We start from the raw sequence: 23,837 nt of genomic DNA, 5'->3' as shown, positions 1-23,837 counted from the left end.
TTATTATTATTATTATTATTATTATTATTATTATTATTATTATTATTATTATTATTATTATTATTATTATTATTATTTTACAATTTTAACTAAAAATGTTCCCAAATGCAAACATAGCTACTATCTTGGCAGCAAATAAAGAAAAGGGATAGATATTTTGCTTTCAGAAGTATCATTTTAAATAAATATAAATCTAACGATTGCATTGTGTTTTCAAATGTATCAGTCTGTAAATCCGCTTCTTTCAGATAACTGACTCATTCATTCCTTATCAAGTGAACAGGTTCAAAACTTTCCTGGTGAAATCCGGGAATTATCGTGTGTTTACTGTTATTACTCGCTACATTCTATGCTGCCCTACGGTTTTAACTTACAATATTTGCCAGAGTAAAGAAGATTAATAATAGTGAAAAAAATCTCAGTTTGAGAATATTCCCAAAAACATCCGGAATATTCTCAAATCTCTTCCCCCCAGGAATACACCCATATCCCAACACTATGTGGCTCGCAGGTGTTTCATAGAGATTTAGTCAGTTACAACAAATATTCCAATAATACACAGAAGTAACATTCTTGTAAGACATTGTGATACTCACAGGGGGGAGAAGCCCACCAGCTTCGCATTGGCCAGGCATCTGGGACACGGCAGCACACGACACTGAACGTCCAAGTCTGATTTGTCTAAGTCCTGGGTTCTGAAATTTGTGACAGTCTAGAAGAGGTTAGTTTAGGCTTTTCATATGTCTTGCATATACGAGTCTGTGATATATTGGATAAGGTTAGGTTAGGTTAGTTTAGGTTTCCTTTCATATGTGAATCTGCGACTGATTAGGTTAGTTGAGTTTAGTCTTTTGGTATGTCTTGCATATGCTAAGTGAAGTGAAATGTCCGTTTGGCAATCATTCTGAAGTGTTGTTGTTTAGTCAACTGTCCGAAGAAAGGTTTCAACTTCATAAGTGAGACCAATAAGATATCACTTACGAGGCAACTAAATAAAGGGTAGAAGGGCCAATTCTACCTCTTTATTCTTTCGAAATCCAACTTCTGATATGGTTTTAAGTCAAGTGACGTCCTGTATGAATTCTTCACATTTCAAAGTACGTTATCTCTCAAAAGTAGTCAATTCTTCCACTGTTTTCGTCAAAAACGTCCTTCAGTGTCGCGTACTATAGAAACCCCGGTCAGGTTCTATCTGGAAAGAAAATAAAAAAAAGGTGCACTGTACTTGGACTGTAACAACATATACTTCTATAGTACATAGACGTAATACTCTAGAAAGGCACTGCAATACTCACCGGTCTTCTACGGAGGTATTCTTCTGCGGAGCATCTGGGCCACGGCAGCCTGACATCCAGGTGGTTGATTCTGCAGTTCTTCCTTAGAGGCAACGAAACAAAACGGGTACAATGTAGTTGACCAGTTACATCAAGACTTTCAGTAGTACACAGAAGTAAATTCTGGTAAGACACTGCAATACTCACAGGTATTCTTCTCCGGAGATATTCTTCTGCAGGTATTCTCCTCCAGAGATATTCTTCTTTCTTCTGCGGTGGTTTCTTCTTTCTTCTGCGGTGGCTTCTTCTTTCTTCTGCAGTGGTTTCTTCTTTCTTCTGCGGAGCATCTGGGGCATGGCAGCCTGACGTGCAAGTGATTTTGCAGTTCTTCCTTAGAGACAACAAAACAAAACGGGTGCAATGTAATTAACCAGTTACATCAAGAATTTCAGTAGTACACAGAAGTAAATTCTGGTAAGACACTACAATACTTACAGCTTTGTTAGTTATGGTGCAGAACTCCATTAATTACAGTCACAGCATTGCGTCGATGTAACGCATCTGCACAGCGAGTTTCTTCTTTCTTCTGCGGTGGTGTGGTTTCTTCTTTCTTCTGCGGTGGTATTCTTCTGATTCTGCAGTTCTTCCTTAGAGGCAACAAAACAAAACGGGTGAAATGTAGTTGAACAGTTACAACTAAGGAGCGGATTTCTATGTAATTAAATATTATTTTTGCGTGTGATAAAACACAATTAAGAAAGTTAAAAATTGCGAACATGAAGTTTCAAGTTTAAAACCCGAATTTTATTTCACAGAAAAACACATATTTTCACAAAAAAATTATGTAAATACATATTTTCAGGAAATCTATTAAAAACACATAAATCTTGGAGCTTTTTTACTTAAATAATTTTTTTACAAGAACTTTTAAACATTTTAAAACTAAATCAATTATGTCACTCAGAAGTATGTTAACTTTTTAAGAATTCTTGGTTGTTTCGAGTTTCTATGCACTGTGTGGTGTATCCGTGATCCATTTTTGTAATAGTTTCGCATGAAGTTCTGAGAACTGCTAGGCAGCATATCAGTGTTATTATTAGAGAATAAATTAACGTGGACAAGGAGGAAAGATCTTGCAACACGTAATTAGGAATGTTTATTGTTGCTGAAGATGATTTCATTCCACGCTTTGTTTGTGAAACACAACAGATAAGAGCTCTGGTATGAACATTATTTAATTTAAACAAATCTCTCGCCTCTCGCTCATGTCCATCAAGTAAGGCAATACGTCTTGTTGTGATTCCCTGTTATCGGGCTTCGTCAATCAATATCCTTCAAGATATACTGAAAGATGGTTGTTTAAAAACCGATTTGGCTTTACTATTAGCAAATCTAAGCTTTTTATGTAACTCCATAAAAAAACTCGAAACATCCAAAAACCTGTTGTCTGAAACAGGGAGATGCGTGCCATGAAAATTAAACTAGACTCGCTACCAGGTTCAGAAGTACAAGTACTAAGGGACAAATTCCAGAATGTGTTTGGGAAAAACAGTGGATATAAAAAAATGTGTGAAGTAGGTGTTTGTGACATTCCTCTCTTTAAAAATGCATGTCTGACGGCCTGTGATGTGGAAAGATCGTTTTCACAGTATAAGTCGTCATTCAGAGATAATCGGCATGCATTTGTGATGGAGAATTTGGAGGTGACCTTTGTTGTTCACTGCAATTCTCGGCCAACTACTAGCACTCAAGTGTGGTTGGTGAGTACCTAGTAACATTTTTTTTTTCCAAGCTGAGTAAGGCATTTTTGTCATATTTAAAAAAAATATATATCCATATATATATATATTTTTTTTATTTTTAGCAAATATTTCCGTACTTTTTAGCACATAAAAATTAATATATTTAAATTTTTTAGCACATAAACATCCGCGCCCTAGATACAACAAGGATTTCAGTAGTACAAAGAAGTAAATTCTGGTAAGACACTGCAATACTTACAGCTTTGTTGGTTATGGTGCAGAACTCCATCAATTACAGAACACAGCATTGGGTCGACATAACGCATCTGCACAGCGTTTGGCAGGTATTCTTCCTGCGGTGGTTTCTTCTTTCTTGTTTCTTCTGCGGTGGTTTCTTCTTTCTTCTGCGGTGGTATTCTTCTGATTCTGCAGTTCTTCCTTAGAGGCAACAAAACAAAATGGGTGAAATGTAGTTGAACAGTTACAACAACGATTTCAGTAGTACACAGAAGTAAATTCTGGTAAGTCACTGCAATACTTACAGCTTTGTTAGTTACGATGCAGAACTCCATCAATTACAGAACACAGCATTGGGTCGACATAACGCATCTGCACAGCATTGGGCAGGTATTCTTCCTGCGGTGGTTTCTTCTTTCTTGTTTCTTCTGCGGTGGTTTCTTCTTTCTTCTGCGGTGGTATTCTTCTGATTCTGCAGTTCTTCCTTAGAGGCAACAAAACAAAACAGATGAAATGTAGTTGAAAAGTTACAACAACGATTTCAGTAGTACACAGAAGTAAATTCTGGTAAGTCACTGCAATACTTACAGCTTTGTTAGTTACGATGCAGAACTCCATCAATTACAGAACACAGCATTGGGTCGACATAACGCATCTGCACAGCGTTGGGCAGGATTCTTCCTGCATGGTATTCTTCTTTCTTCTGTGGTGGTTTCTTCTTTCTTCTGCAGAGTATCTGGGGCATAACAGCCTGACGTTCAAGTGATTCTAAAGTTCTTCTTTAGAGACAGCAAAACAAAATGGGTGCAATGTAATTGACCAGTTACAACAAGAATTTCAGTAATACACAGCAGTAAATTCTGGTAAGACACTGCAATACTCACAGTTTCGTTAGTTATGATGCAGCACTGCATCAATTACAGCCACAGCTCTGGGTCAATGTGACACATCTGCACAGCGTTGGGCAAGGCAGTCAGATTCTTGTATGGAGCATCTGGGGCAGGCTGATGTCCAGGGACTTCTCTATAGCACTCGACACTGAAACTTCCAACTTGCATTTGTAGAGTTAGGCTTTAAGTCTGTATATATTTATTTACACTGCAAATGACCAAATACCCACTGGCAGTAGTAACTTCATATTATGGTATATTTATTAATATTATACTATGTTCTAATAGAACATATTCACGATTACTCTCATAAAATCTTTGAAACGTAATTTTTTCACAGCCATCCAATTTTTAACAAATTTTAACTCGTTTAATTTTCTATAATAAAAGAATTTTGTGTCCTTATTATCTTATATAATAATCAGTCTGACCTGGATTTCTCGAATCGCAATGGGACCAAAAAAAAAAAAAAAGTTCGATTTATAGAAATTTTGAGTTATTGAAATTTCATTGGAAAATTACAAAGATTATCTGTACATGCAGGATTATGTTTTACAATATAAGTAACTGTGCTGCTGCAATTCCCCAGATATCAGGGTGAGGGTGGTGAGCTCCTCTTCATCTGCTTCACCTCTGACGCTGCAGCATCTTCCCCGGAGATCAGGGTGAGGGTGGTGAGCTCCTCTTCATCTGCTTCACCTCCGATGCTGCAACATCTTCCCCGGAGATCAGGGTGAGGGTGGTGAGCTCCTCTTCATCTGCTTCACCTCCGATGCTGCAACATCTTCCCCGGAGATCAGGGTGAGGGTGGTGAGCTCCTCTTCATCTGCTTCACCTCCGATGCTGCAGCATCTTCCCCGGAGATCACAGTGAGGAAAAATATACATACATACATACCTACATAATCCATACATACATACATATAATATACATACATACATACATATAATATACATACATACATACATATAATATACATACATACATACATACATATAATATACATGCATACATACATATAATATACATGCATACATACATATAATATACATACATACATCCTCTTCATCCTCTTCACCTCCGACACTGCAGCATCTTCCCTGGAGATCACGGTGAGGAAAAAAATATATACACACCTACATAATTCATACATACATACATACATACATACATTTATACATACATATAATATACATACATACATCCTCTTCATCCTCTTCACCTCCGACACTGCAGCATCTTCCACAGTACAGTACTTATTATTCAGCAGGACAAACCAGTACTGAAAACTAAACTACTATCGTCAAAGCGAATATCTGTTCATCTCAGGCACTACAGAATTCTAGATATTGGGATCAAAATTTTGCTTCTAGATAACGAATTTACCTAAATCCGTTCGAATTTTCTAGGTTCCGACCACATTGCGTGTACTTCACGTGTCAATAATAATCGATAAGTCGAACTCTGTTCTTTGTTTCCTACATTTGATTTTAAAATCATGATCGTTTCTATCATTATTATTAATTGTCATTATTGAGTGTAATTAGTTACCAATGCCATCGGGTATTTACCCATTTGCAGTGTGAATAAAGACATACAGGGCTTACATCACACCACACTCACACCACACTTATATCACACTCACACTTACACCACACCACACCACACTTACACCACACTCACACCACTTTTACACCACACTTACACCACACTTACACCACACCACACCACACTTACGCCACACTTACGCCACACTCACACCACTTTTACACCACACTTACACCACACCACACCACATTTACACCATACATACATACATACATACATACATACATACATACATACATACATACATACATACATGAATTCTTTACATTTCAAACAAACTTCCCCTCTGAAAATTAGACCATTTTCCAACTTTTTTCGTAAAAAAAACTTCAGTGTATAAGATCTCTGATTTAAGCCGTTCATTTTAGGTTAGGCAGCCTAAATATTAGTCCAGACATGTGGGAGGTATTTAATGTTTCGCAGGCGGAATCAAGATAACTTACACTGACATCATCACGTGAATGTTACGAATTTTATTTTTATATTAAACATGTGCAGTCGATCTGTTACCTATGTTAATTATTTTATTTTCTTTTGGCTTTCCAACGGTTCTTATGGTCACGTATTTCATTGGATAATGTTTCATCGATTCATTTGCTATTCTCATATATTATTTCTTATTACGTAAGTTATCTGTAATCCCTCAAATTAATTTGTTTTTCTTTTTTTTTTTTTTCGTTCGGAATAAATAACGCACATAATGAGGTACGTGTAAAGAACAGACAAAATTTATGCATTTACTTAAACATATTTTGAGTACGTAATTTCTAGCAACACAACCATGAGAACGTCACAACCCAGGTAGATAATGAGGAACGTTGGATTCGGACTATGTTATACCGAAATATGAGATATACGAGATCAATGACAACCCGCATGGAGCTAGATCATGTCGACGTATACTGATTACCGGAATATTTTGTATTCCATATTAGTCTGTCGCTATCATTCACTTTTCTGTCACGAGTTTCAGAGTTTCGAACCGTGAATAATTACGAAGGCAGGATTCAAGTTTTTATAGGTACTGCTGTGGAACATTTTGGTTCATAATACGAGGGTGGATCGAAGAGTAACGCACAACAATTGGCAACGTATTTCATAGGTAAGCAAAACGAAATAATACATAAGTACGCTACAGATTTTACCTATTCTTCGACATTGGAATCAAGCCTCTCGACACATTTCTCATCGTGACACCATATTCAGGACACTTTTCACAAAACTCAGTTTTTTTATGAACACGACTGGTTTCACTTCTTAATCCGAACCGAAGCGTTGGCCTCCTATGAATTTCTTCATTGGTCCGATGTGATGAAAGACAGACGGTACGGGATCTGGGCTGTAGGGTGGATGATTGCCGTCTTAATGGCTCTGACACTGGGTGGTGTTGCAGCGGTCACTGGTCGGCCGGACTTCTTCGAAGAACCCGGAGATGTTGCTATGATCCAATCAAGCGCCATACACCTTCAATATTTCCCTGTGGATTTCACTCGAATTCTTCGTTTTTCTTCAAAAGTAGACACATTCCATCTTCACTCAGTAGTTACAGCTGTAAAGAAATTGTTGTGCGTTGCTTTCCGAGCTACCTCGTATGTTTCATCGCTTACATATTTCGGATTTGAAGTAGTGGTAACTAGAACCTTCTAGAATCACTGCTATTGGACTACGATATCAAGAAAGAGTATGAAAAGAAAAAACTGTGATCGAACCCTTAAATGCAGTCGAACTATTTATAGAACCTATTACTGTAGCTGAGAGCCATTAACTACCTTCAGGGATCCGCGTATTGAAAATTAATGCTTCTTTGCTCAAAACCAACGCATTAATTATTAAACAAGTTTATATCGAATTATTACTGCAGCTGTTTTCAATCACTATTGAAACTATTCTTGTAAAGAACATCTGGGGTACGGTAGACTGACTCCCAGGGGCTTTTTTATAGCACGCACTGAACTTCCAACTTGAATTTTTCTAATTTCCATGGCATACCGTAAGACAAAGAAAATGCTAAAGCTCGAGAAACTAATTGGAAATCGACAGGCTTTGGAAGCACTCGTATAAAGCTGCATTCATACTAGAAAGTTATGTTTTCCTTCGATCCTTTGCGGTTTCTCTTATACATGAAGAGTACATGTAATATACCATAAAGAAATACCCGACCTACAGTGTTCTCATGGCTGGACGGTTTAAAGTGCTCGTGTACCGATTGTAAGGTCCTGGAGTCGAGTTCTGCCTCAAGTTTACTTTTACGTTTTGTTTAACAAAACACTTTAGCATCCCGATTACCGTCTTTTTTTATATTTAAATCATTTGTGATACCAATGAAAATAAATAATGAAGGAACAAATCCCAAGAAAAATAAATGGTCTTACATGAAAAAATAACAAAAAAAAAATTTCTCTTATACACTATGTGACCCGCCAGGCCGAATTACTCGCCTGAAATGACATCAGATGTCGGTAGTGTGTCCCAGGCTTCTTGAATTTGAGCCCACAAGGCATTCTTTATCCTCAGTTGATTCCATTTCTTTCTTCACCTCTAGCCGTACATTTCCAATGTGATTGGAATCGGGTGAGCAGGGAGAGAGTCCCCACATTTTCGTCAAAAAAAGGCTTCATTGTTGCGTGCTATAGAAAGCACCGTCCAGCTGATTCTGCTGTTCTACCTAAGGGGCAACAAAACAAATCGGGTGCATCGTACTTAGTCGGTTATAGCAAATTTTCTACACTACAAAGAAGTAGAATTTTACCACAGTCTAGTACATACAGTCGCGAAGCTCAATACGTAGTAAATATGCAAACATTAGATAGCTGCTCACCACTAGGATCGCTAATATCGCCTCATTACAGGCAATGCAAAATAGTACCGTCACAATCTATTGTTTCTAGCACCCTCAATACTCAAGCTTCGTGATTGTATATAGTAGACTGTGATTTTACCGTCAGCGGCTAGCTATTTATTTGGCGTTTTTTTATGATTCCAGGCAGAGAGAGATGATATTTTTAAGTTTATTTTTCTGTAAAGATGTTATAATTTTTTGTATGTATTTGCGGACAATGATAATTGATCATAAACCAGAGTTTAGTATGGTATTAACACACTTTTTCATTGTGCGAGTACACAATATTAACGTTTTATGTAAACTCGATTTGGTGCAACCACATCCGTTTCCCGCTTCATCCATTGTTGCTGTACAAATAAGGTATTCCGGATTCATTAAACTCTTAATCTAATGTATGCATTTTTTTGTAAATGAATTAATGTATTTAATCATAAAGAATAGATATTGAACTGAATTATTATTTTCATTTAGGATAGATGATATATATTTCATTTATCATTCCGCATTAGCGTTTATGTAACACAGATATACTTAAAACTTAAAACCAGACTCATTGTTAGCAGACACGTCTCCAGCTCAGTGTGAAATCAGATTTCGAACCGAGTGGTGTGATTGTTTCCGAAGTGTCCAGTATATTCTTGATCTACTTCATTCAATTTTGAATATGTCGCGCAAAACTCCATACGTACAAAAGTTCAGAGCATAATGTGTTGAAAGATTGGGTGGAAGAAATTATCAGTGATAGTTCGAAAGCTCGGTGTAAATGGTGTAGGGTGATATTGAATGCTAAATATTCAGGTTTAATTACCCATGCTGATAATTATACACACAAAAAATAGTAGCGAGTGTTTTTCTGTTGTTCGACAATATAAAATTGCCATTCACAACAAACTTCTGGGCAGAGGTGAGTGTCATTTCAATTTTCAGAGTAGGGGAGACTGTTGTACCTTTAGCATAGTGTACCTTTGAACATTTTTTGTTTTTTAATTTTTGCTGCTACCTAGAGGACTCAAACTGAAGTAGATTGTAGAGGAAGCCGCTAAGTAGCTCTGGTCTTAGTTTCAGTTTGATTTATTGCAAAGTGGGAGTTCCGTGGACAAAATAATTTTTTTTTAGTACCAAAAGTAAACATGTCGTTCATTGATGTATCTTTTCTAACACAAAACCAGATTGCATTTGTTAATATCTTTCAAGTTCGGTGTGTTCCCTATCATCTAGTGAGTAATAACATATTTTAATTTCCATGATTTATTTGACTCTCTAGTTTTCGGAGCCATATTTGTTTAAACGTGCACCCTCTTGTACCTTTGAACACAAGACATCTTGCACCATGGAACATGTTCCAAATTAAACGATACTATCGGTTTTTGTTTTTCTTTTATTTTAAGGTCATGTCACGAAGTAAGTCTGGAATTAAAGAGGTCCCCAATTGATCCGGATGTCTTGAAGAAAGCTGTTGAAGCAGTTATTGCTTCTCCAGGAAATAAAATCTAAATCAGAGAAGCCTGTTCTGGTTTATGATTGAAAATACATTTTAAATATAATTGTCAGTTTTTACAGCTATATTCCCACCTATATTCCATGTGTTCCAACTTACAAGAGGGTATGTTCCAAGGTACATGTGAACCTGTTGTACCTTTGAACACATTACATATCCCTTCATTTTATTTTTTCCATCTTTAATAGATCTGTAAAACAGGAAATACACGAAGTTGTAAAGTAATCTTCAATAATTATTTCAAGCATTTTTTCATTTAAAATGTTTCATTTCCCAAAATTAAAAAAAAATAAAATGTGAAAAGTGTTTAAAGGTACAACAGTCTCCCCTACCGGTATTATAAATATTATAATTTTTTTCTTTTTAAATTTGAAACCTAAAATTCTCCGGTTCCTAAAACTATATAGTTTGTATTTCAAATTTGAAAATGATGCGTTAAGAAAAATCTGGAGTTTTTTAACTACAGTTTAGCGGTTTTTTTTAAGCTTGTGCAGCGGTAAATGGAATTCTGAGTTGGCAACACTGATTGTTAGCTTTGCTGCAGAACTCCACCAGTTACAGCCACAGCCCTGGTTCCACGCATAGGAGGAGAGAGAACCGTTTCCTTTGGGGGTGGGGCAAAGCAAAACCATGGAATACCGATATAACGAGATAATGGGGGACATCATTTATCTCCTCCTCCATTACAGCTTGACCTTGGTACAGTATATCGGAATATGATCATTTAATAAAGGTATTGTAAAATAAAGTAAAATTAAAACAAAATATACTTGTACGGACGAAGGACCGGAAGGCTTGCACTACAGCATGAGACTTATTGTGCTTACCATTGATTCTGTGAATGACTGGGTAACCAAACAGCCGCGCTCTTGTACAAGTACAGCACGCCGTACCGTAAAATTTACCTGGGCTATTATATGGATTATGACATGTCAATTAATGATGGCGAAATGAGTCTGAAGTCAACGCCGAAAATTACCCAGCAATTCTACTTCAATTGGTTGAGGAAAACCCCAAGCAAGTAACTTGTCCCGATCAGGATTTGAACCTGGCTCGCTCGTTTCATGGGCAGACGTGCTAACCATTACTCCACAGCGGTGCACCAATTTGACATTACCTGTTTATTTAAAAAAGCAAGATATCATATCAAGTGTATATTCTAATTATTTTATTTAATCTCGTCTTTAAGTTTACACATTATACTGAGATCACTTCTTTTTTCTGCATTGTTGTGCAATATGTTATTCATATTTCTCCTGCTTGAACACCTGCAGAGTTCTAACACGTCAGTACAGGCTGTTATTATCGCCGCGCTCTCATGGTTAACATTCGGCAGGACTTTGAGCGGCCTTGTGCATAACATTCGGCAGGTCTTTGAAATTTAATTGCATTATTGTTTTAAATTTCTTGTATCGCCGCTCCAGTCACTCGCCTCAATTTCAATATTGCAACCAATAAGCTGCTTCCATTATTAAATGACACCTACTTGTCTAATCCACGTGGGCTAAAACCGAGGTTGCAATGTCTTGTGCTGAGGACGAACATTAAGGTATGTGATTAAAAATTATTATTAAGAGTTAAGAATGTCAACGTACATTTAACAATATAACAAACTAGTGATTATTCTTATCGAGGAACAGTGTTGCCAAGTCAGCGGTTTTGTAGCTAAATCTGGTGTTTTCAGGACTGGTCAGATACAGAATTTTACCGTCAGCGGCTAGCTATTTATTTGGCGGTTTTTGATGATTCTGGCAGATGGAGACGATATTTTTAAGTTTTCCTTTCTGTAAAGATGTTATAATTGTTTTTATATATACTTGCGGACAACATTGTCAGTTAATCATAAACCAGAGTTTAGTATGGTATTATCACACTTTTTCATATCAAAGTTTTATGTTAACTCGATTTGGTGCAACCACGTCCATTTCATCCATTGTTGTACAAATAAGGTATGCAGCATTCGTTAATGTATGCATGTTTTTGTAAATGAATTGACGTATTTAATCATAAAAAATAGATAATTAACTGAATTATTATTTTCATTTATGACATACTGTATGATATATTATTTAATTTATCATTCCGCATTATAGTTTATGTAACAAAGACATACTTAAAATTTTTAATCAGATTCATGTGCTTATTTCCGAAGTGTTCAGTATATTCTTGATCTACTTCATTCAGTTTTGAAGAAATGTCGCGTAAATATAGAATATTAGAATTTTTTTATTTTAAATCTCATTAAGGTTAATTCCACATTTTAGGTTGCTATTTTCAGTGATGCATGTGGTGACCATCCCTTCAAAGAGCTAGCTAAACTGGCATTTTCCTTCCTTACCCTACCATTGTCAAATGCAGTGGTCGAGAGGCTATTTGGCTAGATGAATCTTGTGAAAGATAAGCAAAGGAACAGGATGGAAAATCCTATGGTAAATGAAATTTTGACCATTCCAGCAGACTGAGAAGACTTGAAAAATGTTGTTGCACTTATGTATTGCCTCAAGATGTACCTAAGGAAATAGGTAACTTAATAATAATAATAATAATAATAATAATAATAATAATAATAATAATTTAAAAACAGTATCTTAACATAAATATATTTTCATAATAAACACGACAGAGTATGATTTCTTCTGTTCATGTACAATGACTTTATACAAGTCGGATAATGAAGGAGAATCATCTCGTGAGTTGCAAAGCTGTACATCATCCCTCCTGTATAAGCATGAAGACGATTTTGCATTGAACATAGAGACTACAAAGTGATACATACTTTCCGTAATTTAGTCTGTATTTATATAAAATTCTCCAGTTCCTAAAACTGTAGGCCTATACATAGCCTACTTTGTATTTCAAATTTTGAAGTGATATGTTAAGAAAAACCTGGAGTTTTTTTTAACTACAGTTTAGCGGTTTTTTTCAGCTTGTGCAACGGTAAATGAAATTCTAAGTTGCCAACACTGTCGAGGAAGTACCGTATTTACTCGCGTAATTCACTCCATCGCATATTTCACACACCCAAATTATTTACTATATAATTTAATAAATTAATTTCCTCGTATATTTCACGCATTTAATATTCGTGAAATACTGTAACAAGTACATACTGAAACTTGAAGTAATGAGGTGTGTTATGTTGAGGAGCCCTGAATGTGCGGTATCTTAAATGCCGTAACGAGAGAATGCATAGCGGTATTTGGGACCGGACAGCTACCTGTTACAGCACCCTTCTCGTCTATGAAGTCCTTTAAAAATACCGGTATAGGGTATTGACCTCCCCTTACCATTTGAATGGGGGTGGTTTGAAAGCTTTGTGTTGGATCGCATCAGTTGAGTTTGAGACTCGAAAAGGGAAACCTGTCAAAAGCCGTCTGTTAAAAGTTTTAACAATGAATGGTAAATCCCGATATTCGAGTCATACTGCGTCCTTCAAATTAAAAGTTATTGCGTATGCAGAAACACATGGCAACAGAGCAGCTGGACGTGAATTCACAGTTCCAGAATTTAATATTCGCTACTGGAGGAAACAAAAACAAGCTCTTCAAGAAACAAATGCATCAAGGAAAGCATTTCGTGGGCCAAAAAGTGGAAAATTCCCTGATCTTGAAGACAAGTTACTAGGATATGTAAGGGAACTGCGTAGTTTTGTCATTTTTACCCTTAAAAATACCAGCTTGTGAAATTCCTCGCTTAATTCACGCCCCCTAAATTTATAGATCGAAATTGCGGGAAAAAAGTACGTGAAATATTCGAGTAAATACGGTAGATGTGACAACGTGACGCTTAGAGTGAAACCTACAGAGCAACAATCGGTCGGCAAAATTATGTTTTAAAAGCACACCGCACGTTATTGTATGATGCCGACATGTTAAGCATGAGGCCGTAAACAAAAGCAAGAAAAATGTTTTTAATTCAATATTTGCTAACGTTAATAGAAAAAAAAAAAAAAAAAAAAAAAGGAGTTCGGCCAAGTGATTCACGTTAGGCATCTGGGGCGCGGCATGCTGACGTACAGGGACTTTTCTGCGGGGCACGACCTCAAACTTCCAACTTGCATTTTTTTTAGTTCTGATGTACGGAAATTTGTGAGAAGTTAGGTGAGGTTAGTTTCGCTTCTAGTATGACTTGCCAAATACATATTTATAATATTCCCTATACCAGGAACGGCAATAGGCGCGCTTATGAGCAAGTTGCACACAGGAGTCAGTCCTCGCTCGTACGCGATTTGACGAGGGAAGACAGCTAAGCAAGGGCGTACATGAATGGAGAGAAGCGTAAATTTTCAAATCGTTTTAACTCCTACTGGGTGGTGACATTCCTTTTTAGGAATACAAAATGGGGAAATACCTAATGCATATTATGCATTAAGCACGTGATGTGCAGAAAACATAATTTACGAGTAAAACAACACTTTGTAAATCTGCAGCCTATGTACTGTCCATGCTTGGTAGTACATATGCTTGTGAAGAACTTTTCTCTACAATGAAGCGTGTGAAGCCAACAGTGAGAGAAGATGTAAAGGATATAAAATGAAAAGCTGTTTTGAGTCTTGCAGCATTAAAATATCTTAATCCGGATATTGCGATAATAAATTAACAAACAAGGAAAACTCATTCTTCCAGAAATTAAGTTCTGAAGACACACAGACCTTGTTGTTATATACTGTTCGACGAATAAATTGTTTTGTAATGGAGTACCGTAGAAGTGGATAAAGTCAATCAGTGGGTGTAAAATCGATCATTTTCGATTTTTATTGAAAATTATATATTTTCTCAGTTAGCGGTATTTTGTTAAAATTTGGTTATGCTGACTTCATTGCCTGACATTGTAAATGTAAGCGAGAGGGACAATAAAAAGCCTGCGAATGCCTACAATGGGAACACAGTGTAATTACCGTTGAAGTGGAAATTGTTATTCTCAACTTTTTCTCTTAAATGAACAAAGTCTTACAAACTCTAAATTATAGTCAGCAGTGAAAGGAGACAGGAAGTATACGTAAGTACTTTTCGTTGAGATTGTATCCTGAAATAATAGTTTTGCAGTTCGTAAATGTTAGTATTGGAACTTATTATTTTAAGAAAACTTGTACCTTTGTGGGGTTAAGTCGATCATGCCATCGACCTACTCGAAGCAGATAGCACCAGCAGGAAGAATAAATTATTCACCGAAATACCTCCAACTAACACTTATAAACAGAAAAGTGTCATAGTATAGCTTATATTGATGGAATAGTGGGGAAAGAGGAAGACGAAATTATGATGAATTTCTTGCGTAAGAGAAGCACTGCTAAAGGAACATATTTTGTACACCCCTCTGTACCCGACTATGGGAACAACGCAGTTTCTAAACTGACATGAGGAGGGGAAAATTTCAAATAACATCTGATATAGACCTAAGCAATGTTGAATTGCATTTTAGATTATAATTGAAGGGTGGTATTTCAATGTAAATTTTGAATTCTTAAATCTTTGTTTGTTGGTATGTGAAGAATTAAAATGTGTTTTTATGTTTTATAAGTTGACAGTCATAGTCACGATTGTACAGTCGAGACCTATAGGCCTAATTGTATCGAATAGTATGATCACAGTAACAAAAGATACACTATATAATGCTATAAGCATATATTGAAGATTATTATTGTTTTTACACCCATTATAACAAACAAAATATATGTAATACACTTAATTTGTTTTTTAAAAACATAAACAGTGATCGACTTTACTCCGCAATATTTTAAAATCGATCTGAAACTAAAAATTCAATGGTGATCGACTTTACCCTATTTAAGCAGGTAACTTCGATCACAAGTGAAATAAAAAAACAGTTGTTTATAGACTGTAATTCAATTCTTGTAACGTGTCTTCATAAGTGAAGGATATGACGACAAAATGCTATTTTCTGAGGAACTTCGCTCCATTGCATAACCTCAATATCATTTAAAAAATGCAAAATTTTGATCAACTTTACCCTCTTCTACAGTACTTATGTTTTAAGTGTCCATTAAATTAAAAGTCGGTATGACCCATGCGAAAATCGAAACGACATAGTGACAACAACTACAGTGACAAAATTGCAAAATTCAAAGAAGAAACAAACTATTAAATATATGCAATTTCAAATGCAAAAACAATTGAATATTGTAATTGTGATAAAGGCTGCCGTGTTCCAAAACAAGAAAGAAACGTTTGCAAGATCAAAGAACGGAAAGAAAGATGATAATTGAGCCTGTTGATTTAGTTTGTACAATAATTTCATCCAACAAACGATAGGCTATACCATAATGGTATTAAAAATCTTCTCTAAAATGTGATAATTTCGAGTCAATTTTTAAAATTATAATAAAATAATTTTTTTGAGCGTGTGTTGTCACTGATCACCAGACATCGGATTCTAGGGCAAATGCCTATTTTGTTTCTTTAGGAGAAAAGTAAAAATAATTATTAATATTTGTGTTTCATGGAAATTGAAAGGTATTCAAAGAGTTTTATAGTGCCCTAAAATGCCCTAAAACGGTTATTAGAGCCTAATTTGTTAATATTCGCCTAAAAATGCCTAACTCACTGTAAAGTTTCGCATTTTACTCTTACTTTTTATAATTTATACATGCATTCACTGCGAAATTTAAGGCATTTAAAAAGTGGAAAGTTTGCTTCACACCGGCCATGAAACCATTGATAAAGGAAACAAAATGTTTTGAATCTCACGACACTCGCAATAGATTTCACCGAATTTAACATGTTTGGAGGCATAAGTGCCGACAAAGCACCAACCTTAGTTTTGAAGCAGCCAACAATCACAACATGTGCTGCTACCGATTCAGAGATATACTATACTATAAAAATGACTGTTTTCGGTCTGAAACCGATTAGCTGTACTGCCCTTCAGAGTGTCATAAAATCACAATTTTTGGAGAAAGAGTGTTTTTGAAATATTTATGAAAAGTCGTAAAACTGCGAATTAGTAGGGTAAACCGTTACAAAATATTTAAAAGAATGGCCCTCCTAGTGTTAACACTACCAGGAAATGCAACAATAAGTGGAACTTTGTATTTTTGTCCAATTGAATCTCAATAACAACGGTTCATTTGAATGCTCGTTAACAGTTGCTCTTTCCCTCACCTTATTTTTTGTGTTGAGAAGTTTTGAGCGGTAGGACGTTTTCCTGTGAAGTTTAACGCGATAATGCCGAAAAATATAAGTGCAAAATCTACATGGATCCAGCAATGGCTAACAGAATATTCAGAATTCACTTATGATGGAAAAATAATATTCTGCAAGATTTGTAGCAAACAGGTATGTAACAATAGTTGAAATATATAAATTCTATTAATTTTAATGAGTAGGCCTATAATATTTATACATTGACTGAGCTATCCTGAGGTATAATTCTTTTTAAGACCACTACACTTTAACCTTTTAAATTCCGATAGTTAAAGTATTTGCAGATCATTAAAATTTTGATTGTTCGGACCCACTAACTTTGTGATAGAAATACGGCAATACAACAATTAGGATTTTATTTTAATTCGGTTTACTTTACATTTTTAGATTTCGCAAGAAAAGAAGTGCCACCTAAAGCAGCATGTGCAAGGAGCGGCTCATAAGGCTAAAGCTCAGCAGAAAAATCAACTGCAACAAACTTTACTAACACAGCCTACTTCATCCAATCTCAGCAGCAATTTCTATGCTGATTTAACCAGAGCGTTTGTTGCTGCTAACATTCCCTGGAATGCAATTGAAAATCCGGTTTTAAGACAGTTTTTACAAAAATGCTGCAAACAAAATATCCCATCTGAGTCGACCCTAAGAAAAAATTACTTAGACAGAATATACAATGAAACTTTAGCTTCCATTCGGGAGTATATAGGTGATTCTTACATATGGGTCTCTGTGGATGAAACCTCAGATCCTATGAATAGGTATATAGCAAATATGGTAGTAGGAAAACTTAGTCCTGATGGACCTTCGATTCCACACCTCGTATGTGTTAAGGAACTTTCGAAAGTGAATAGCCAAGCCATTGCTTATTTTGTAAATAAAGGCCTACAGTCTTTATACTCAGGTAATATAGACGATTCTAAAGTTCTGTTGTTTTGTACTGATGCTGCCTCATACATGGTTGCTGCAGCTCCACTTCTTAAAACATTTTATCCTAACCTCACGCATGTAACCTGTCTAGCACATGGCCTTCACAGGGTTTCTGAAACAATCCGGAATGAATTTCCTCTTGTCAATTCGTTTATTTATAACACAAAAAAATGTTTTTGTAAAGCCCCATCCAGGATTTCAATATTCAGAGAGAACTTTCCAGATATCCCACTCCCACCTCAGCCGGTTGTTACACGATGGGGAACCTGGATTCAGTCAGTGGTGTATTATTCTAAGTATTTTAAAGAAGTGGTCACAGTTATTGATAAATTACCTGAAACTGATAGTGCAGCGTGTGTGAAAGCAGTGAAAGATTGTCTGAATGACTCACGAGTGAAAAACGATATTGCCTACATAACATCAAACTTTTCTTTCATACCTGCAAGCATTGAACAATTAGAACGTGAAAAACAATCTCTTTGTAGCCAAATAGTAAAGGAAGCTCAAGTGAACATACATTTTGCTTTGGGCGAAACTGGGAAAAAAGTTAAAAATAAGTGGGACAACGTATTAAATAAGAATGTAGGATTTTCATTGTTGGAAAAAGTATCAAGAGTGATATCGGGGGAAAGTGTAAATGTTCCAGTAAGTATTGATGTTTCTATTGTACCTAATTTAAAATTTGCGCCTCTCACATCAGTTTCGGTTGAAAGAAGTTTTTCTGCTTTCAAAATGATTCTCAGTGACAAAAGGCAAAGGTTAACTGTGGAGAATTTAGAAAAAATTCTGGTGGTGTACTGTGCAGATAATTATAATAAAGTCTGAGCATGGAACTGAATTTCAATAACTTAAAATGAGTAATCTTGATATCAATAATCATTATTTCATTAGTTTCAATATATTAAATTTGTGCAGCTCTGTTTATAAATATAATATAGTATTCTTTTTTTAATGTTTAAACATACTTTTTTGTGCGTATTTTAGTGTATAACTAAAAATTTCAGTGAAAGAAATAAGTATGATACCTTGATGTGCCTAAAATGCCTATTTTCATTAAAATAGAGCCTAATTTTACAAATTTTGAGCTTATTTTAGGCGCCTAAAACTGCAATTTTTAGTGCCTAAAAATCCGATGTCTACTGATCACACAGGTCTATTCTGTGACAAGAGCCTCATGAGGTTCATTAAAACTTAACTTAGGAAACGAATTGATAAGGACATAGACTGCCTGCATTTACACACTATAAATGACGAGTAATTGTTATAGGTCAATGATTCGAAATTGAGGAAGCTTTTCTTTTGCGACGCCGTGCAGGTGTGAATTGATCTCTGCAAAGCTGTAATTGTTGTAATCTTTAACTCAGGTTGAATTTAGTATTTCTTGTATGCGGCAACAAGAAATAATTAAAACACTGTATACGCTTACATAGACGTTGGTGGTGGTAGCTGGTAATATTTAAAATTATATTTTTATAGCTTTTAGGCTTCTTTACAAAAATATTGCCCAAAAATAGTCGAACAATAAATATTTCCAGTAGCCCAAAATGTCGCGAATAGCCCACTGTAAAAATCAATAGCCAAATAAAATCGCAAGTACCCTAATATGATACTTACTCCCTAATCTGTTAATTATGAACCAACACGTTTCTCTCGTCTCCATGGCGACGTATGGTACGATTTATTTAATATTATTTATTTAACTAGCTAGCTAGCGAGTGCAAATTAAAATTATAAAACGAAAATGTTTCTAGCCACTACCGTAAGAGCCAGGCTCGTGTACGGTGTGGTATTTTAGAAAATATGTAATATAACATAGAATTTACAAGGACTGTTTACTAAATACAGTAACTTAATTCGAACTAATAAATAATACACAAGAGCAAAAAAAAAAAAAAAAAAAAAGAGAGAGAGAGAGAGAGAGAGGAAAGAAACACATTTAATATGAATTGACAATCAGACAGAAGCCAGTGATATTCAATAGAAACATGAATATAGTCGACAGAAATAAAAGGTAAAAAAATACACATATTTGTTAATATTATATATCATGAATAATTTTATAAATTTCTTTTTTAAAAGCTTCAAATTTGAAAAATGGTTTGTAATTTTATTATAAAGTCTTGGGCCGAAATTAGCACCATGTTTAAGAGCTGACATTTAGGCTCAATTAATGTGAAAGTAGACTTTTGTCTTCGGGTACGATATTCATGTCGACTAGATTTATGTTTTATTTGATTTCTGTGGTAGTAAGTAAACTATCTATATCCCTCGTCATCTGTTATAGGGTCAAGTAAGGCTATTATGATGCAAGAAATCAAAGTTTTCGTGTAATTTTTTCTGTCAAGGCATATGCAAATTTAAAAAAATTAAGTCATGTACTACTTTAGACATACCGGTATGTGAAGGATCTGAAGTTAAATATTTTTTAATAATGGATAAAATTAAAATAAACCCATGAGCTACTATGATACGCCTAGAGGGCTATTCTGATACAGTGCTTTAAATCTGGCCAAATTATAAGGAGCAATGAAGTAATACACACAGATGCTTATTATATCAGCCGTAAAAGTTTGGTTGAAATCGCATTGAAATTAACTAACAAGGAGATGTCAGAATTCGGGTCGGGAAAATTTTGGGCGAAAGTATGGCCAAATCCATAAGACACGTGTCTCGCCTTTTTTCCATATAGGCCTGGGTTCAAGGAAAAAAAATGGAAAATTACGAGTCAAACGACTGTAGCGTATCTATTCGTTGTTGCAACCTAACAAAACGTATAACGACGTGGCTCAGGCGGTAGCGTGCTGGACTCGAATGTAAACAGTAACTGCATTGTATGCAGTTCGGGTTCGAATCCGTTATTCAACATTTCAATTTTTTTTTTTATTTCTAGTACACATATTTTCGTAGCGTCCTAAGGTTATACCATTTTGCAATGCTTCCAAAAATTAATGCTCTGAAGAATAAATTAAGACTTTATAAAAGATTAAGTTTTTTAACTTGTTCCATATTCTAGCTGTGAAGCAATGTATGAATACCATGGAATGTAAATAAATACAATACAATGCAATAAAATACAAAGCAATGGCAGATTTTTTAATGCGGAATAAATATTCCGAAGTCAAAGCTTGTTTAAAAGATATATTAAAAAAAGAATGCTAGTTCGTCCCGAGTATTCTTTTTACTATACAACCGCGGTTTAGCCATTGGGATGTACGCAGTACTATCTAAAATTAATTATTGAGGCGATATATTAAAAGGCACTTTTTTTTTTGTAATTGAATCACATCACTAATGAGTGAGAGGCAAAATGACACATCTATATATAATTTGAACTGGTAATGGAAATTACGGGAAAACGGCTGAACAGATTTTAATAAATGACCTCTCATTTTGAAGCATGGAAGTCAAAGTTTTTCAGAAAAATAGTAGTTTTCATTGAAATGTCAATTTTTCAACATAATTTTTATTATTTTCTAAAATCCATCTGTCGTCACTAACTAATTGTGTTTCAGAATAAAACAAAACACACACTACAATAAACAATATTACACGAAGGCCATGATCTGCAAGAATGCTGACATATTTAAAGCTCAAATTAAATTGGTGATTAAAAACTTCAAGACTTGCTAAAAATTTACAGGTCTGATTCTGCGGTGTGTAATTTTCTGAGTACAGCTGTGTATTGGATATTAAAAACTACAAAACTTGAAGTGGTTTGATGACATTATTACCATTAGAAATGAAATATTATTGTAGTTAATGCCATGCTGTGACTATTTTTCATTAATTATAGATATTAATGCTATATTGATGATATGAAAGTGAAACGTTTTGGAGTTATATAAGTAGATGAAGAGAATATTATCTTAAATTAGATATTGATTTCTATAATTTACTGAGTGGCAGCTATATAGTAGGCATATATATATAGTATATGTTACTGAAAACTTACGTAAGATAATAATATTGTTATTAAAATCAAATATTTTTATAGTTATTAATGAAGTGGGGTTGGGTCTTTTTCATATATTTAATGGGAGTGTGGTATAGATATTTATATGCGTGGTTCTCTTCAGCATTGGCTGAAATATGTGACTGGTTCTCAGTCAATAAATTAGTATTAAATTGTAACAAAACTAACATAATTCAATTGAAATCCTGTCCAAATTCAAGCTCGCAAATTTCAAGCGCAATAATTAACAATAGGTCCCTATTAGAAACAACAACAACCAAATTTCTTAGCTTAAAAATCGATGACGTGTTAAATTGGAAAAATTATATTAAAGAAATTACCCCAAACTCAATTCAGCATGTTTTTCTATTAGATCTATGCCAAAGATAGTACGTAAATATCAATACTTTAAAAACAATATACTTTGCATACTTCCACTCGGCAATGAGTTTTGGAATAATATTCTGGGGAAATTCCATAGATAGTAACAGTATATTCCTACTACAAAAAAGAGTAATTAGAATAATAGTAGGTGCCAAATCTAGGGAATCGCGTAGGACTATTTTCAAAAAACTACAAATAATGCCCATGGCTTGTCAATATATTTTTTCATTAATAATCTTCCTCGTATGTAATCGTGAAAACTTTTTTTTTTTTTTTAGATTTATTTATTTAACCTGGTAACTAATTCAACAGTTCATAGCATAAATACACGTCAAAAATGACTTTCATACTCCATCGGCAAGTCTATCGTGAGTTATATGGCAGTAAAATTTTTAATAGCCTCCCTATCAATATAAAGGATGAAATTCAAAATACAAGATTATTTAGGGTTAAATTAAAGACGTACCTAATTTCTCACGCCTTCTATTCTGTAGGTGAATTCATGAAATTCAATAACGCTTCATGAAGTTGATACTAAAACTTTGTGTTGTACTAGTAGACTATATTGTAAATCTCTTCTGTATATATTTCAACTAGAATGTGACTATAAATTAAGACTTTATAGTAGTATTAAGTTTTTTGACTTGTTCCATATTCTAGCTGTAAGCAATGTATGAATACCATGGAATGTTAATAAATACAATACAATACAACAAATAAAATGGGACTTAAGGGTGACCCTTGGTGTAGGGTTATTGATGTTACGCGTTGTATAGAGTCTTGAAATGGGGATGTAAGGATACTGACCGATTTATAGATTTATATATTTATAAGTCTAATTAGAGACACTGAAAAGTGCAAACAGTGTAGTTTTCCGAAATTAAATCTAAACAAACTGAATCATAAGCCCGGGCGACATCTAAAAATAAAACAAAAGCTTCTTGTTTTTGTGACCCTGCAGTATTATTTTATTTCATTAATATTTGAAGTCAATTTCATTATGGTGCAGATTAAAACCTTTACGGAAACCTTATTGATTCTCGGGTCGAAGGCCCATTCTTTCCATGCACCAATAGATTCGAAGCGATAAAATTTGTTCAAATATTTTTCGTGGGACTTAAAAAGTATTACTGGCCGATTTAATACCACGATCACTAGCTTGTCTGGTTTCAATATTGGGACAGCATAACAATGAAGCAAATTCTGGGAAACGTTTGTTGAATATAATATTAGAGTCATAGACTACTTAAAGCTAATAAAGATAAATTCCGGTGTGATAATTTTTGTTTAATCTTCTCGTAAGGATTCTATCTGGGTCCG

At 34.8% G+C, this 23,837-nt stretch overlaps 1 long non-coding RNA gene across 1 annotated transcript; it reads right to left on the bottom strand.

Moving 5' to 3' along the window:
- Positions 1 to 681: 681 nt before the first annotated feature.
- LOC138691269 (uncharacterized) lies at positions 682 to 1,880 on the bottom strand. Its single transcript, XR_011329789.1, has 4 exons — positions 1,770 to 1,880; positions 1,482 to 1,665; positions 1,296 to 1,377; positions 682 to 1,192 (listed from the first exon to the last, which is right to left on the bottom strand). It is a non-coding gene; the product is annotated as an uncharacterized lncRNA (long non-coding RNA).
- Between the last annotated feature and the right edge of the window lie 21,957 nt (positions 1,881 to 23,837).

Source organism: Periplaneta americana, chromosome 16 (assembly GCF_040183065.1).
Source record: "Periplaneta americana isolate PAMFEO1 chromosome 16, P.americana_PAMFEO1_priV1, whole genome shotgun sequence".
Lineage (NCBI taxonomy): Eukaryota > Metazoa > Arthropoda > Insecta > Blattodea > Blattidae > Periplaneta > Periplaneta americana.
This window is presented reverse-complemented; position numbering and strand designations above follow the sequence as displayed.